The 15352-nt window shown below is 58.7% G+C and overlaps 1 long non-coding RNA gene across 1 annotated transcript; it reads right to left on the bottom strand.

Moving 5' to 3' along the window:
• Window positions 1-294: 294 nt before the first annotated feature.
• Window positions 295-14298, bottom strand: LOC129634967 (uncharacterized). The gene is made up of 3 exons (XR_008706032.1): window positions 7154-14298; window positions 537-749; window positions 295-339 (listed from the first exon to the last, which is right to left on the bottom strand). It is a non-coding gene; the product is annotated as an uncharacterized LOC129634967 (long non-coding RNA).
• Window positions 14299-15352: the final 1054 nt, after the last annotated feature.

Raw genomic sequence — 15352 nt, forward strand, 5'->3', positions numbered from 1 at the left:
TTTCGCGCTTGGTGTCCTTCCGGTCAGCTCTGTGGTCGATGTGTCCTCCGGGCTCGAGTTGGCCTCGCTGGACCGAGCCGCCAGACGGACCCGCTCTCTGACGTTTGCATTTTCTTTTCAGATGTGTCGAGCTGGTTGCTTGAGGTATGTGTGTGATGAGTGCGTGCTTTTGCCTTTTGTTTCATCGTCACAACGTGAAGGCGTATTTCTAACGTGAAGGTCTTTATTTGTTCCATTGTTGAACGTTGTTTTTGCTGGAAGAGTCGTCCGGGGTCGGGGTCGGGGTCGGGGTCGGGGTCGGGGTCGGGGTCGGGGTCACGGTCACAAAAGGGGTTTCTCCTGGCACACCCAAAGAGTGGGGACGGGGACGGGGACGGGGACGGGGAAGATGGCGAGTTATTTCTCGGGGCGGGGGGTCGCGCCGCCTGACGTTGGCCTGCGGTCCCCCTCGGATGGGAGTGCGTTCTGCTGCCCCTGGGTTGGGTTGTCGAGGATCTTCCCCCCTCCCCCCTCCCCCCTCCCCCACTCCGTCGTACCTCGCCCAGGGACGTCCTCGAGAAGTGTCGGCGTGTCCTGTTTTCCTGTCCGCGTCGCTGACTGAGCGGAGAAACTGCGCCCTAGGATGGGCCCCGTCTGGCAACGAGTCCCTGCCGGTCTCCCTCGGAGCTTCTAGGCTGCGGCCGGCTCTCTGGACAGCGGGTTGGTTGTCGGGCGCCACCTGCCTGTCGGTCGCTTTATTTTAGAGGGTCCTGCGAGGGGCGGGAGGACCACGGATGGAGCAGGCAGGCGGGACCGGCGAACTCGTGAATGCCCCGGGGCTGGGGAAGGAGGCTGTGGGGGAGGGGCACCATGGGCCAGAGGTCAACGGGGGGGGATGAGGAGCCCCCTTGGGCTTTTTGGTTTGGATGGGAAATCTCGTGTTGGAAACTTGATCGATGTGGGAGAACAGCCATTTGAACCCAAGGGAGCTGACTTCCTTCTTTGGGGCCTTGTCTCCCTTGGCCATGGGAGGGGGGACTCTTCCGTCTCCTGCCCAGGACTTCAAACGACAAAGCCACGACAGATCACGCGGATCCACTTGCTCCAGTCAGGTTCAGGGGCAGAGCGCGAGGATCAAAGCTGGCCTGGGGACAGCAAGTCTCGCCCCTCGCCCCTCGCCCCTCGCCCCTCGCCCCTCGCCCCTCGCCCCTCGCCCCTCGCCCCCTGCCGCCAACTCGCCACACGCCCGCGTCTGCCTGCCCAAAGACCAAGTGCGGGCTGCTGGTGGCAGAGTCACATGTCACGGGAGTGGTCTTGGTCGGGGAGGTGATGAATGCCGTCAGAAAACACAAGCAAAATGATGGGGGATATCCATCCATGCACGTTATCCTTTGCCTGGCTGCGTCTCTCTGTCTCTGCCCGCCCGCACACCACACGCCCCGTGTGCATACCACACACACACACACACACACACACACACACTGCGTCGTCCTTTGCGCCTGGCTGCGTCTCTCTCTGCCTGCACCATCCCCAGGCACACACCCGGCACGCGCACACACACACCCCCGGCCCCACACGGCGTGCACACACGCATCCTCACCCTATCCCCCCCCCCCCCACAAACAGCCCATGAACACCCAGCCCCCACACGCACACCCCTACAACGTGTGCACGCACGCACATGCACACACACAGAGCGTTGTCCTTTGCCTGGCTGTGACGCTCTGCCTCTGTCTCTGCCCACACGCCACACATGCAAGCCCACACACACACACTCGCATCCCGCCCCGCCCCGACCCCCACACCACCCCCCACCCCCCACCCCCACATACACACACACACTGTGTTGTCCTTGGCCTGCCTGTGTCTCTCGGCCTCTGTCTCTTCCCCCGCCCCCCCTCCCGCACCCACAGGCGCACGCCAGGGCTGCACACTCCAACCACGCAACACCACCTGGGCATGTCACAGACACGCCACACACCGCCTCACGCCCCCCCCCCCCCCAACACACAGACACCCGGCCCACGCCACGCACATACGCGTGTGCACGCACACATACACACACGCGCGGGCGCACACACAGTGCTGTCCTTTGCCTGGCTGTGTGATACGATGCCTGTGTCTCTGCCCACACACCACATGCATACCCCCCCCCACACACACACACACGGCCCTCCACACACACACACACACACACACACACCCGGACACACACACACTGCGTTGTCCTTTGCCTGGCTGGGTCTCCCGGCCTCTGTCTCTGCCGCCACGCACACACCCATGTGGCGCACACGCCCCCTCGTGGCACCAATACACCACACACCTACCCACCCTTCCCCCCCCCCCCCCGCAACACACTCTCACACGGCCCCACATGCCACAGAGAACACCACACACCGCCTCGCCCCCACAAACACACACACACCCCCGACACACACACACTGCGTTGTCCTTTGCCTGGCTGTGACCCTCTGCCTCTGTCTCTGCCCACACGCCACACATGCAAGCCCACCCACACACACTCACGTCCCGCCCCGCCCCGCCCCCCCCCCCCACACACACACACAGGCGCGCCCGGCCCTTCACAGCGGCCACACAACACACACACACACACACACCCTCCCCCCCAACACACACACACAGACACACACACAGAGACACACACAGACACACACACAGAGACACACACACACACACACACACACAGCGTTCTCCTTTGCCTGGCTGTGACGCTCTGCCTCTGTCTATGCCCACACACCACACATGCAAGCCCCCCCACACACACACTCACATCCCGTCCCGCCCCGCCCCTCCCCCCCCCGCCCCTCCCCCCCCCCCCAACACACACACAGCGTTGTCCTTTGCCTGGCTGTGACGTGTGACGCTCTGCCTCTGTCTCTGCCCACACACACACACTCACATCCCGCCCCGCCCCGCCCCCCCCCACCCCCCCCACCCCCCCCCCACACACACACACTGTTGTCCTTTGCCTGGCTGGGTCTCTCGGCCTCTGTCTCTCCCCACACACCACATATGCATGCCCACACACACACTCACATCTCGCCCCGCCCCCCACACCACACAACCCCCCCCCCCCCACACACACACACACACACACTGTGTTGTCCTTTGCCTGCCTGTGTCTCTCGGCCTCTCTCTCTTCCCCCGCCCCCCCTCCCGCACCCACAGGCGCACGCCACACGCGCACACCCGTGCCGCCCACACGGCCCCCGGTGGCACCTATACACAGCACACCCACACCACACACCTGCCCGCCCCCCCCCCCCCCCCCACCCAACCACCCACCCACACACTGGGCTGCACACTCCACCCACGCAACACCACCTGGGCATGTCACAGACACGCCACACACCGCCTCCCCCTCCCCCACCTCGCCCCACTGCGTGTGTTCCTGTCCCCTCTCTTTCTCCTTCCTTCCTTCCTCTGTCATCGTCCCTCTGCTTCTCGCTCCCCTCCCTCCACCTTCACAGGACAGGGTGCCTTTAAGATGAGTCTGCCTGTTGTGAATACACCCTGGACATGATGATTGCTACAGTCTGACCTCTCGCGCCTGTAACCTGGGGTGGCGGGGGGTGGGGGCGGGGGGTTGTCAAACATCCTTGGTACGCTAGGGATAGCTTTCTCTGTGGAAGGTGGAAGCCTCCCTTCCGTCTCTCGGTGCAGACAGGCAAACCGACCACAACTCAAAGCAACGGTGTTTGTGCCACGTGGGGCATACCTTCCACGGTCTCTACTGATGGACACACCACCCACTTCACCGAGCACATCCGAGGAGCCTTCACCCAAAGCTCTTGCAAAAGTCTTCAGAACTCTCAGTCTTCCAGTCACCTGCCACCATCAGGCGAGGTGTAGAGAACCGACGGAGAAACTGGAGAAATGACTTCTTCCATGGGGTTGGATGAACGGAGGAACAGGATGCTGAAGTGGATGCCTGACGTCTTGAGGAAAAGAGGATGGGGCGATGGGGGGTGGGGGCGGGGGAGGAAGGGCAGGACGGTCCACTTAGGAGGGCTGGTTGAACATGGACACATAAACTGTACATCCAAAGAATCCACAAGCACCTACTCTATACTATGCCAGCACGGGAAAATAGACGTATGACGTTGCATGAACCTCTAAGGGAAAAGACTCTGAACACCTGAAACGAACACGGCTTTGGAAACCCACCCTAGACTTCATTTCTGCCGTGAGGGTGCTGTCGTGTGCATATCTGAGGGGATTGATATGTCTCCCGGCCATCTGGATTCCAGCTTGTGCTTCATCCAGCCCAGCGCTTCTCATGATGTGTACTCAGCGTGTACGTTCAATAAGCAGGGTGACGATGGACAGCCTTGATGGACTCCTTTCCCTTATTTGGAACCAGCCTGTTGGGTTCCATGTCTAGTTCTAACTGTTGCTTCCTGACCTGCAGAAATACAGATTCCTACAGATTCCTCTTTTTTTTTTTTTTTTTTAATTCCCTAACCTGAGTGGAAAGCGAGAGAGACAGAGAAAAGACAGACGGAGGGACGGGCGGGCGGACAGGCACGCAGGCAGGAAAAAGAAAGAAAGAAAATCATGAAAGGACCTACCGTCCCATCTGTTGTTTTCCAGATACAAAGAGAAAACAAAGGACCGAAAAGGACACGAGGTTTAAAATGGGAATTTGGAAAGATGGACATCCCCTTGGTCACTTCATACAGCACCCCTGTCAACAGAAGGGAATCGTTTCTCTTTTTCTCTCGACCCGGTCCTTCCAGACTTCAGAAACTCTCCGTGGAGGATTCTTATCTCCTTGGCGAGAGTGATTGCCACACGTTCCTTAGGGGCCCAGAGGATATTTCCGTGAAACGGGGGTACACACTTCTGGATAGGAGAGTCGTGTCCTATACGTGTGTGTGTGTGTGTGTGTGTGTGTGTGTGTGTGTGTGTGTGTGTTCCTTTGCGTGTGGTTCTTCACCCGAGACGGGGACTGGAGCCTGAAGTGTTCCGAGCTGCCTCCGCTATCTGGGGACAACAACCCTCTCTCGGGGGGGGGGGGGGGGGGGGGGGCACCACCACGTCCCATGTTCTCTTGTCCTTCTGACGGAGAACTCAAAAGGCCCTGTGCCTGAAGCCCTGCGGATGGAAGCTAGAGGACTTGGTGAACGTTTCTGACGGAGCCTCCCTGGTGGCTCACACGGTCAAGAGTCTGCCTGCGATGCAGGAGACCCGGGTTCCATCCCCGGGCCAGGAAGGCCTCCTGGAGAAGGACATGGCAACCCGCTCCAGGGCCCGACCCCGACGTCTAGAAATCAACCTCCTAGACTGCCTCTCCCTCTGCCGACTGGTTTCTCGAATCCGCTCCAGGGATGAACCTGTGTGTTTCCTTGGTTTCCTTACAAGTGCCTCGGGGGGGGGGCGGCGGAATACCTGATGGCTTGCACCCCAGGCCTGCTTTCCCGCACCCGTCCATCGACATCACGGCCTCCTGAGAGGAGATACGATCACTGTTTCCCTGAATGGAGGATCTGTGCTCAGAAACTCTTGCTGTGACACGGAGGCCCCTACGAACTAACCTATTTCGCCCTTCCCTCCTTCCTGCCTTCTGGATTTTTTTTTTTTTTTTCCTTTCCCTTTCTTTCCTTTTTTTTTTTTTTTTTCTTTCCTTTCTTTTTCTCTCACGTCCATGCACACGCACACGCACACGCGCCGTCTCTCACGTACACACGTACATGCATGCACTCACACACAGTCACCAGCTCAGCTTTTCATGGGTTCCGGGCAAGGGTCAAGAGGAGGGAAAACTGGTGGGGTCCGGAGTAGGCCGCCGTCCCCACCCCACCCCACCCCACCCCACCCCACTGCACGTGAACCTCCGTGCCCTGTGGAGTGTTTTGGAGTCAAGTGACTTAAGAGCCGGCCAGCGCCAGAGGGACGCTCTGCCCCTCCCTCCTTTTCTGTCTCTCTGAAGGCAGGCAGGAAGGAAAACCTCCTCCCGCGGAAGGGAAGATGTCAAGGGACGGTGGCTGCTTCGACGCACGTCCGTCCGTGATCCTCACATGCATGACCCGGGTTTCCTGGGTTACACAAAGGAGGAGACTCCTTTGGCCTGACACGTAGGCGAGTCTGTCCCTCGGCCTCCCTCCCCATCCCCCAGCCCCCTTCCTCCGCGCGGGGCCGAAGGGGCCGTCTCAAGGTGGAGACGTGGAATGGCTGGGTGGGGCGGATCACCATTCAATAGAGAGAAGCTCGAGGCGAAGTCAGAGGCTCTGACTTGACTGGAAAGCTTTCTGCATTTGAATGAAGCTATCCGACGAGGCCCTGCAGGGGGAGGGTGGGGGAAGGTGGGGGTGGGGCCCACAGACAATAGCCCCTGCCTGCAGGGCCTGCCGGCCTGCCGGGCTGAGGAGGCCCTTTGGAGGCGGCGGCGGCGGCGGGGCCACGTCCCCGACTCCTGCAACTCGATCCCTTCAAGGAAACTTCTGGGGTGACTCCTGTCCAGGGAATCCTCCAGATGGGCCCGTTTCTGAAAAAGGCCCGAGTCACAGTTGTGACAGGTTCTCTGGATCTCTTGACACATGGATTGACCTGCACCCTCCCATCCTGTCAGATCCTTTGGACACGCTTGAAGAGGTCTTTGGCCTCGGCCAGAAAACAAGCCGAGAGAAACACACACGTGTTTGTCTGTGTGTTTGAACGGGGCGGAAAATGATGCGTGGCCGTGGATTGGAGAGAAACCTGCTCCTCTCACACGCCTGAAGGCAGGGAGTTCTCAGGGGGACGGACGGAACCTGCCTTCACTTCTCAGGGGGACCGGGACGGTCCCCTCGCCTCACGCGCCCCCGACCCCTAGCCCAGTCCCCCACTCCCGTCTCCCTAACCTCACACTCCCCCACCCCCACCCCCACCCCGGCCACCGAGGGGGGCCCGGGGAGGGATGGCTGTCTCAGCCCCGGTTCTGAGATGTCACTTGGGAAACCGCTCTAGGCCGAGATGCCAGATGGCCGCCCTGCCGCTTGGGGTCCGTCTCCATCACCCATGCCCGAAAGGCACGTGAGATCACGGACCGCACATCAGATCGGATCAGAGCAGATCAGTCGCTCAGTCGTGTCCGACTCTTTGCGACCCCGTGAGGCGCAGCACGCCAGGCCTCCCTGTCCATCACCAACTCCCGGAGTTCACTGAGACTCACGTCCATCGAGTTCGTGATGCCATCCAGCCATCTCCTCCTCTGTCGTCCCCTTCTCCTCTTGCCCCCAATCCCTCCCAGCATCAGAGTCTTTTCCAACGAGTCGACTCTTCGCATGAGGTGGCCAAAGGACTGGAGTTTCCGCTTTAGCGTCATGCCTTCCAAAGAAATCCCTGGGTTGATCTCCTTCAGAATGGACTGGTTGGCTCTCCTGGCAGTCCAAGGGACTCTCAAGAGTCTTCTCCAACACCACGGTTCAAAAGCATCCATTCTTCGGCGCTCGGCCTTCCTCACAGTCCAACTCTCACATCCATACCTGACCACAGGAAAAACCATAGCCTTGACTGGACGGACCTTTGTTGGCAAAGTCATGTCTCTGCTTCTGAATAGGCTATCTAGGTTGGGCATGACTTTCCTTCCAAGGAGGAAGCGTCTTTTAAGGTCGTGGCCGCAGTCACCGTCTGCAGTGATTTTGGAGCCCAGACCCATAAAGCCTGACGCCGTGTCCACTGTTTCCCCGTCTGTTTCCCGTGAAGGGATGGGACCGGATGCCCCGATCTTCGTTTTCTGAATGTTGAGCTTCAAGCCAACGTGTTCACGCTCCTCTTTCACTGTCCTCAAGAGGCTCTTGAGTTCCTCTTCACTTTCTGCCCTAAGGGTGGTGTCCTCTGCCTCTCTGAGGGGATTGATATTTCTCCCGGCAATCTTGATTCCAGCTTGGGTGTCTCCCGGCCCAGCGTTTCTCATGATGGACTCTGCGTATAAGGTAAATACACAGGGTGGCGAGATACAGCCGTGACGAACTCCTTTTCCTATTTGGAACGCGTCTGTGGCTCCGTGTCCAGTTCTAACCTCGAGAGGCAGGTCAGGGGGTCTGGTATGCCCATCTCTCTCAGAATTGTCCACAGTTTACCGTGATCCACGCAGGCAAAGGCTTGGGCATAGTCCACGAAGCAGCAATAGACGCTTTTCTGGAACTCTCTTGCTTTTCCCATGACCCAGCGGACGTTGGCCATTTGCTCTCTGGTTCCTCTGCCTTTTCTCAAACCAGCTTGAGCATCAGGAAGCTCACGGTTCACATATTGCGGAAGCCTGGCTTGGGGAATTTTGAGCACGACTCTACTAGCGTGTGAGAGGCGTGCGAGTGTGCGGTCGGTTGAGCATGCTTTGGCGTGGCCTCTCTTTGGGATTGGAATGAACACGGACCTCTTCCAGTCCTGTGGCCACGGCGGAGGTTTCCAAATGTGCTGGCATAGTGAGTGCAGCACTGTCACGGCATCATCTTTCAGGATTTGGACGAGCTCCCCTGGAATTCCATCGCCTCCACTAGCTTTGTTCGTAGTGATGCTTTCGAAGGCCCACTTGAGTTCACATTCCAGGAGGTCTGGCTCTAGGTCCGTGATCACACCATCGTGATGATCTGGGTCGTGAAGATCTTTTTTGTACGGTGCTTCTGTGTATTCTTGCCGTCTCTTCTCCACATCTTCTGCTTCTGTTAGGTCCATACCATGTCTGTCCTTGATCGAGCCCATCTTGGCATGACACGTTCCTTTGGTATCGCTGACGTTCTGGAAGAGATTCCCTAGTCTTTCCCGTTCTGTTGTTGTCCTCTCTGTCTGGGCACGGATCGCTGAAGAAGGCTTTCGTCTCTCTTCTTGCGAGTCTTTGGGACTCTGCATTCAGATGGTTATATCTTTTCTTTTCTCCTTTGCTTTTCGCTTCTCTGCGTCTCACGGCTATGTGGAAGGCCTTCCCAGACAGCCATGTTGCTTTTTGGCGTTTCTTTTCCATGGGGATGGCCTTGATCCCTGTCTCCTGCACCATGTCACGAGCCTCCTTCCATAGTTCCTACGGACAGCACGTAGCGCCCCCGGGACCCACGAAAGGATCCTCCTGAACACAGGACGGCGATGGTTATGGATCCACGTGGAGGGCGTCGATATCCCCACCTGATGCGTGACTAGGAGTCACACAGACTCGATGGGTGTGAGCTTGGATGGGGTGCCCTATCCGGAGCGATCACGTGGGTCAGAAAGCACACGCGGAACAGAACCAAACCGGAGACCGCAGCCAAGTCGAGGGCGGGCGGAACCCGAGGACCTCCCCGGTCCCGTGGCATCCTGTGCCGTACGCAGCCTTTCTCGATGGCCAGGAGAGACGTGGAATGTATGGGGTGTCGTGCCCGAAACCACGCCACGGAGAGTGATCGCGTCTGACGCTCATCGTCTCTAAAAAGATACATACGCCGGGTCTCTTTATAAAACGATGGAAGGAGATCTTTGAATGCCAGAGGGTATGACATGGGAAAGACACATCCAAGTGGACTCAGCATGGCCGAGAGAGCTCCCCCAAATAGAGAGGGGAGGCCATGGAGGAAGAGGTCCGTGTGTCTCCGTCTGGACGGAATGTACCCTTGGAGCACTTCCTGGGTCCCAGAGGCCTCCACATCCTCGAAGGAAACAGCGTTCCCGAAATGCAAGAGACCTCTCCTACCCTCCCCTTTCCCTAAATACCTTGCGACCCTCTACCCTGGAAGAAGAAACCTGTCCTTCTTTGCATGACAGCAAATCCTAAGTGCTCTCAGCTGGCTTGACAACCTCACGAGGCTCAGCTTTCTAGGCCCCTGACTCTTTCCTGGGGAACATGCCCTGGGTTTTATGGAAATCTGTGTCCCTGCATGGCAATCTCTAAGTCACCCCCCACCCCCACCCCCACCCCAAATAAAGCTTTCTTTTCTTTTCTTTTCTTTTGGCGCAGCCAATACAGACTCTTCATTGAAAGATACTAAAACTAGGTGATGTTATGTGTTTCATGTCCCGGTGTATTGAAATAGAATGTTCTTCGTGAAGGACGTACAACATCCTTCGTTCTAACGGGTACAGAATGGTGACTTGATGCACCTGTCTGTTGCAAAAGAATCATTCATGACCACCCAAGCGGTAGCTCATAGCTGGATCACAACCCATACATCTCATGACTGTATGCGAAAGAAAGTGAAGTCGCTCAGACTCTTTGCGGCCCCACGGACTGTAGCCTACCAGGCTCCTCCATCCATGGAATTTTCCAGGCAAGAATACCGGAGTGGGTTGCCATGTCCTTCTTCCGTTGTATGGGAAGTGAATGGGTCATGTCCACGGTCATGGCAACTTTCGAATACGATAATGCTGCTGCTGCTGCTGCTGCTGCTGCCGCCGCCGCCGCCGCCGCCGCCGCCGCCACTGCTCAGTCGCTTCCATCGTGTCCGAATCTGTGCGACCCCGTAGACGGTAGCCCGCCGGGCACCCCCGTCCCTGGGGTTCTCCAGGCAGGAACACTGCGGTGGGTTCCCATTTCCTTCTCCGAGGCGTGAAAGGGAAAAGGGGAAGGCCAGTCGCTCGGTCGTGTCCGACTCTGTGCGACCCCGTGGACTGCGGCCCACCGGGCTCCTCCGTCCACGGGATTTTCCGGGCAAGAGGACTGGAGTGGGGTGACGTTGCCTTCTCCGCATATGAGACGGCGATACCGATAAGGCTGTTCTTTAGAATCACCGTGCTCTTTGTGACGTAGACAGTATATATGTACCTTATCCGTGAAGTTCCCGCCGCCCCCGCCCTTACATCGATCGACATCTTCCCATGTCTCCCTCCCCCAGCCGCTCTGTGATGATCGTTTTCATTGCTTTAGATGGCCTTGCATGGCATGGAAGTGACAGGAGACGCTCTGTTTCTTTCTCTACCTGACTTATTCATTGGGCATCCCTCCCTAAGTCACATCCATGCTATCACGACGTAAGAACGTGTTCATTCCTGGGGCTACCTGGGACACCTAGATCTACCTATCCATGGATCTCCATCTGGATCGTGGATCTTCTGGATCTAGTCTTCCCTAGATGGACACTTCGGCGGGTTCCCCATCTTGGCTCTTGTGAATGATGCTGCGATGGACCTGGGAGTGCAGACCTCTCTCTAGGTGAGATTCAGGTGTTCATGTCCTTCGATGTATACCCCGAAGTGAGATTGTTGGCAGGATCCATCATTTCTCAACCACGACTCGTTTCTAAGTCCTTCTGAGGTGATCCGGTCGCTGCTGCTGCGGCTGCCGCTAAGTCGCTTCCGTCGCGTCCGACTCTGTGCGACCCCGTAGACGGCAGCCCGCCAGGCTCCCCCCTGTCCCTGGGGTTCTCCAGGCGAGAACGCTGGAGTGGGTTGCCACGGCCTTCTCCAATGCCTGGAAGGGAAGAGCGAAAGGGAAGTCGCTCAGTCGTGTTCGACTCTTCCCGACCCCATGGACTGCGGCCTACCGGGCTCCTCCGCCCACGGGAGTTTCCGGGCGAGGGGACTGGAGTGGGTTGCCATTGCCTTCTCCGGAGATCCGGGGAACGATCCGTTCTTTGCCCATAGACGCCGTGGGAATCAAAGCGACTGCATACGTCTTAGGGAAGACGGCGACGGCGACGACGACGACGACGACGACCCAAACGCTCCCGAGAGCACCGTGGAACCAGAGGGTGTGTCCGCGGGATGATTCCCCGGTGCCAGCTTTCCACGGCTCGTTCGCGTCCACACGCCCCCTGCGGTCGGCAGGTTGTTCGATAGACACGGAACCACGGTTGTCACGGGCCGGGGTTGCCTAGGTGCCGGTCGATCCCCAGATGAGTGGGGTGATGACAGAGTCCTTAGGGAACGGAGCGGAGACGCATAGAATGAGTTCCACGAGACGAGTGGGATGAGAAGAGAAGAACGAGGGGAAGTGGTGCCTGGGGAGCCAGACATGGTCGAACAGAAGAGAAAACGTGTCAGACGAGAGGGGAGAATGATTCCAAGTCCGTGGAGCAGCATGGGGGAGACAGGCCCAGGAGATGCGAGCAGAGGCTGGGGGCACGGCACACCTGGGCCGGTGAGCACGCAGGGAGCCGAGAGGGATGGCCGTGCGTCGTCTGCAGGTCCGCGCGGGCCGATCTCCAGAGCCCGGACTGTGAGGGATTTCGTGAGAACAGTCAGGCTCACGGGGCCCGAGGGTGACGTCTCCACGGTGCTCTCGGCACTGTACGGAGAGCTTCCCGCGCTTCCGACGGCACGGAGAGCTGGGGTTTCTTTAGGCGTATCTACAGAAGATTCAGGGAGCTTCCCGAGGGATAGGACTAGGTATTGGCCGATCGCGTCCGATCTTAGGCCGTCTCGCTGGATGATCATTGGCCGTCTTTGATGTCTGTGGGGGCGTGCTGGGTCTTCATGGCCGTGCAAGCTGTTCTCTCTCTGTGGAGAGAGGGGGCCGCTCTACGGTCGTGCGTCTGGGCTTCTCGTGGCTGTGGTTCCTCTTGGGGCGCGGGGGCACTGGGGCACGTGGGCTTCAGTGGCTGCTGGGTGTGGGCTCGACACTCGCAGCGGCCAGGATCTAGAACACAGACTCCATCACCGAGGCATATGGGCAGCGTGTGGGCTCTTCCCGGACCGGGGGTGAAACCCATGTCTCCTGCCTGGGCACGGGGTGGTTTGCCACGGGGCCCCCGGGGAAGCCCCGGTCCCGAACTCGAGGCGGATCTCTTGACGTCACCGCTTTTTCTTGGAGGGTTTCGAAACGGTCGGGCCAGGGAAAAGGACACAACCTGTACGTCCTTTCAATGGGATCCCTGAGGCCAGGAGGAGCCGTGCAGACGCCGATGAGGGAGGAAGGGGATGATGTCGCCTTTTGGTACGGTGAGGATCGGACTCGCAGTCCACGCTCCTGTTCCCACCGCTCCCCTCCGTGAACTGGAGTTCGAATCTCGATGGGCCTCTGAGCCCACACCTGGCTGGCCTCCATCATGCCGGGTTGACCTTCGGTTCTCACAAACCGGCACGCTTGCTGCCTCTCGACGTGTCCTAGAGAAGACGACATCGGATTCCATAGTAGATCAGCGTCTTGGACGAGCGACGGCACGACAGCCACAACAAGTGGGATGGATACACACAAACGTTGGTTTCTTTTGGACTATGAGCCCACCTCTGTTCGTGTGTGTGTGTGTGTGTGTGTGTGTGTGTGTGTGTGTGTCTGTGAGAGAGAGAGAGAGAGAGAGAGAGAGAGAGAGAGAGAGAGAGAGAGAGAGAGAGAGAGGCCTTTGTGGTTCTAAAGCAAGAAGCACTGAGGAGTGAAGACATTCTTGAACGAACATATTTTCCTTCATTTCAGTCGTGATGGTGCCATGATTTGGAGGACGACGTGGACTGTTTCGGGGTAGATGATTTTAGAAGGCTGTGAAGGGACTTCCCTGCCTGGTGGTCCAGTGGTGAAGAATCCACCTGCCGAGGAGGCAGGGGACAGGGTGTTTTCGATCGATCCCTGATCCGGGAAGATGCCGCCGGGCTCCGGGCAGGTTCGATACGAACCTACAGAACGGACAGTGCCAGGCGTGAAGGCGAGGGCAGACGGACGGGGGACTCTGGACGAGGATGACTGACGCGGACGGACACGGACGTCTCCGTGTAGGTGGGTCGTGGCCGGCACGCTCCTCTGGGGCAGGATGTTCCTAGGACCGTTGGGGAGCGTGCGCGCGCGCGTGCGCGTGGGAGGAGCAGGGGACCGAAGGGCATTCTCTGTCCTCTCTGCTCCACGGGGCCCGCGGGACCCTAATCGGCTCCAAGAGAGGATGCCTCCGATGGAAAGACAAACCCACACGTGAGGGACCCTCCCTTCTGGTTCACTTGGATTCTGAGAGCGTGACGGTCAGGTGCACTCAACGCTCTGGATGTCTGTGCTTCCTGAGATCCCGGCCTACTCACGGGAAGGACCCGTGGAAGCCGGATGAGATCTCCCTCTGCACGGCGGCGGCGGCTCCAGGGTGCACACGTTTCAGTGGCTACGGCTTGTGGACATCGCACCGAGAGCCTAACCCCCGGTGTGCCCGACGCCTGTGTCCACGATGGGTGAACAGTTCTAAGTGCGGGAAGCCCCAAACTTGCCACTGCCTGTTCGATCCGCAGGGACTCTGCGAAGAACAAACGTGCCCGGTCTCCTGACCGATTCCCCTTTTCGGAGCCAGCCTGGTGCGTGATCTCTTTTCCAGGCCTCAGGCACACACTGGCGCTGGGGAGCTGTGTCCCTGTTCCTCCTCCTCCTCCTCCTCTTCCTCCTCCTCCTCCTCCTCCTCCTCCTCTCTGTCCCCACCCTTCCCCCCACACGCAGGCTCCCCCACCCCGCCTGGCCCCGGCCCGTCCGGGTCTCCCCCACCCGCAGACAAGGCCAGGAAAAACACGGTCCCCGAACGACGCAGCCGAGAAACAGTGGAAGTCCACTTGGATGCTGTTAGGAGACACCTGAGCAGACCTAGGCCAACACTGCCACCCCGTGTGGGGTGAGAGGCCAGCGCGAGAGGAGCTCGACAGTTCAGAGGAGGGGGAAGAGGAGCAGGAGGGGGAGAGGGCGGCGGGGGGTGGCGGTGGGGTGGGTTGGGGAGGGGAGGGACAGGCTGAAGCTGTCTCAGGGCGATGACGTGGATGAAAACGTTCCCCTTCAGAAGGGCGCTCCAAAGAGATCGTGGCGGCGGGACCTGGAGAGCACAAAGGGCTTCGTTTTGGAGGCTGATCTTCAAGCTGGGAGTGGGGTGGGGGGTGGGGGGAGGGGGATCATCCAGACAGAGGAAAGACACCAGGCCCGAGAAGGCAAGAGAGATGCTTTACACAAGTGAATCGGATGCTTTTCTGTCCATGTGTTCCCTAATCACACTCTCACGGAAAGCCAGCCAGCCAGCCAGCCAGCCAGCCACCATCGTTTCGCTCCTTTTCTGTTCTCTACATTTTGAACGGCGAGTGAGCGAGAGAGTCTTCCAATGGTTTGAGAGGAGTTTGGAATGTCGTGGGACCATGGTACTTTTCAGCCATGGATGAACGTGACGGCTTCTTTTGTCCGCTTCGGCGTTCAGGGTTATCCCGAACTCCCCCTGCCGAGTGAGGCCTGTGTATCGCTGTGTGCTGGAGGACACCGTGCTGTCCACATCTTGATCTTGGACTGAACAAAGCCACCTTGGGGAGTGTGTTCGGTTGCTTGGCTTCGTTTCCTTTCCCTATGGCACTCACCTGACCGTCCTGTCCACTCTTGGGATCGTTCATCTCCCCCTCCCCCTCAAGGCAATCGGGTCCTTTTCTTTCTCCTCCTCCTCACCCTAGTTTCTCCCCCCCTCCCCCCCCTCCCCCCACACACACAAGTCCCACTCTTCTCAAATAGACGTCTAACTGACTGCCAACCTTT

This window comes from Bubalus kerabau, chromosome 20 (assembly GCF_029407905.1).
Source record: "Bubalus kerabau isolate K-KA32 ecotype Philippines breed swamp buffalo chromosome 20, PCC_UOA_SB_1v2, whole genome shotgun sequence".
NCBI lineage: Eukaryota > Metazoa > Chordata > Mammalia > Artiodactyla > Bovidae > Bubalus > Bubalus kerabau.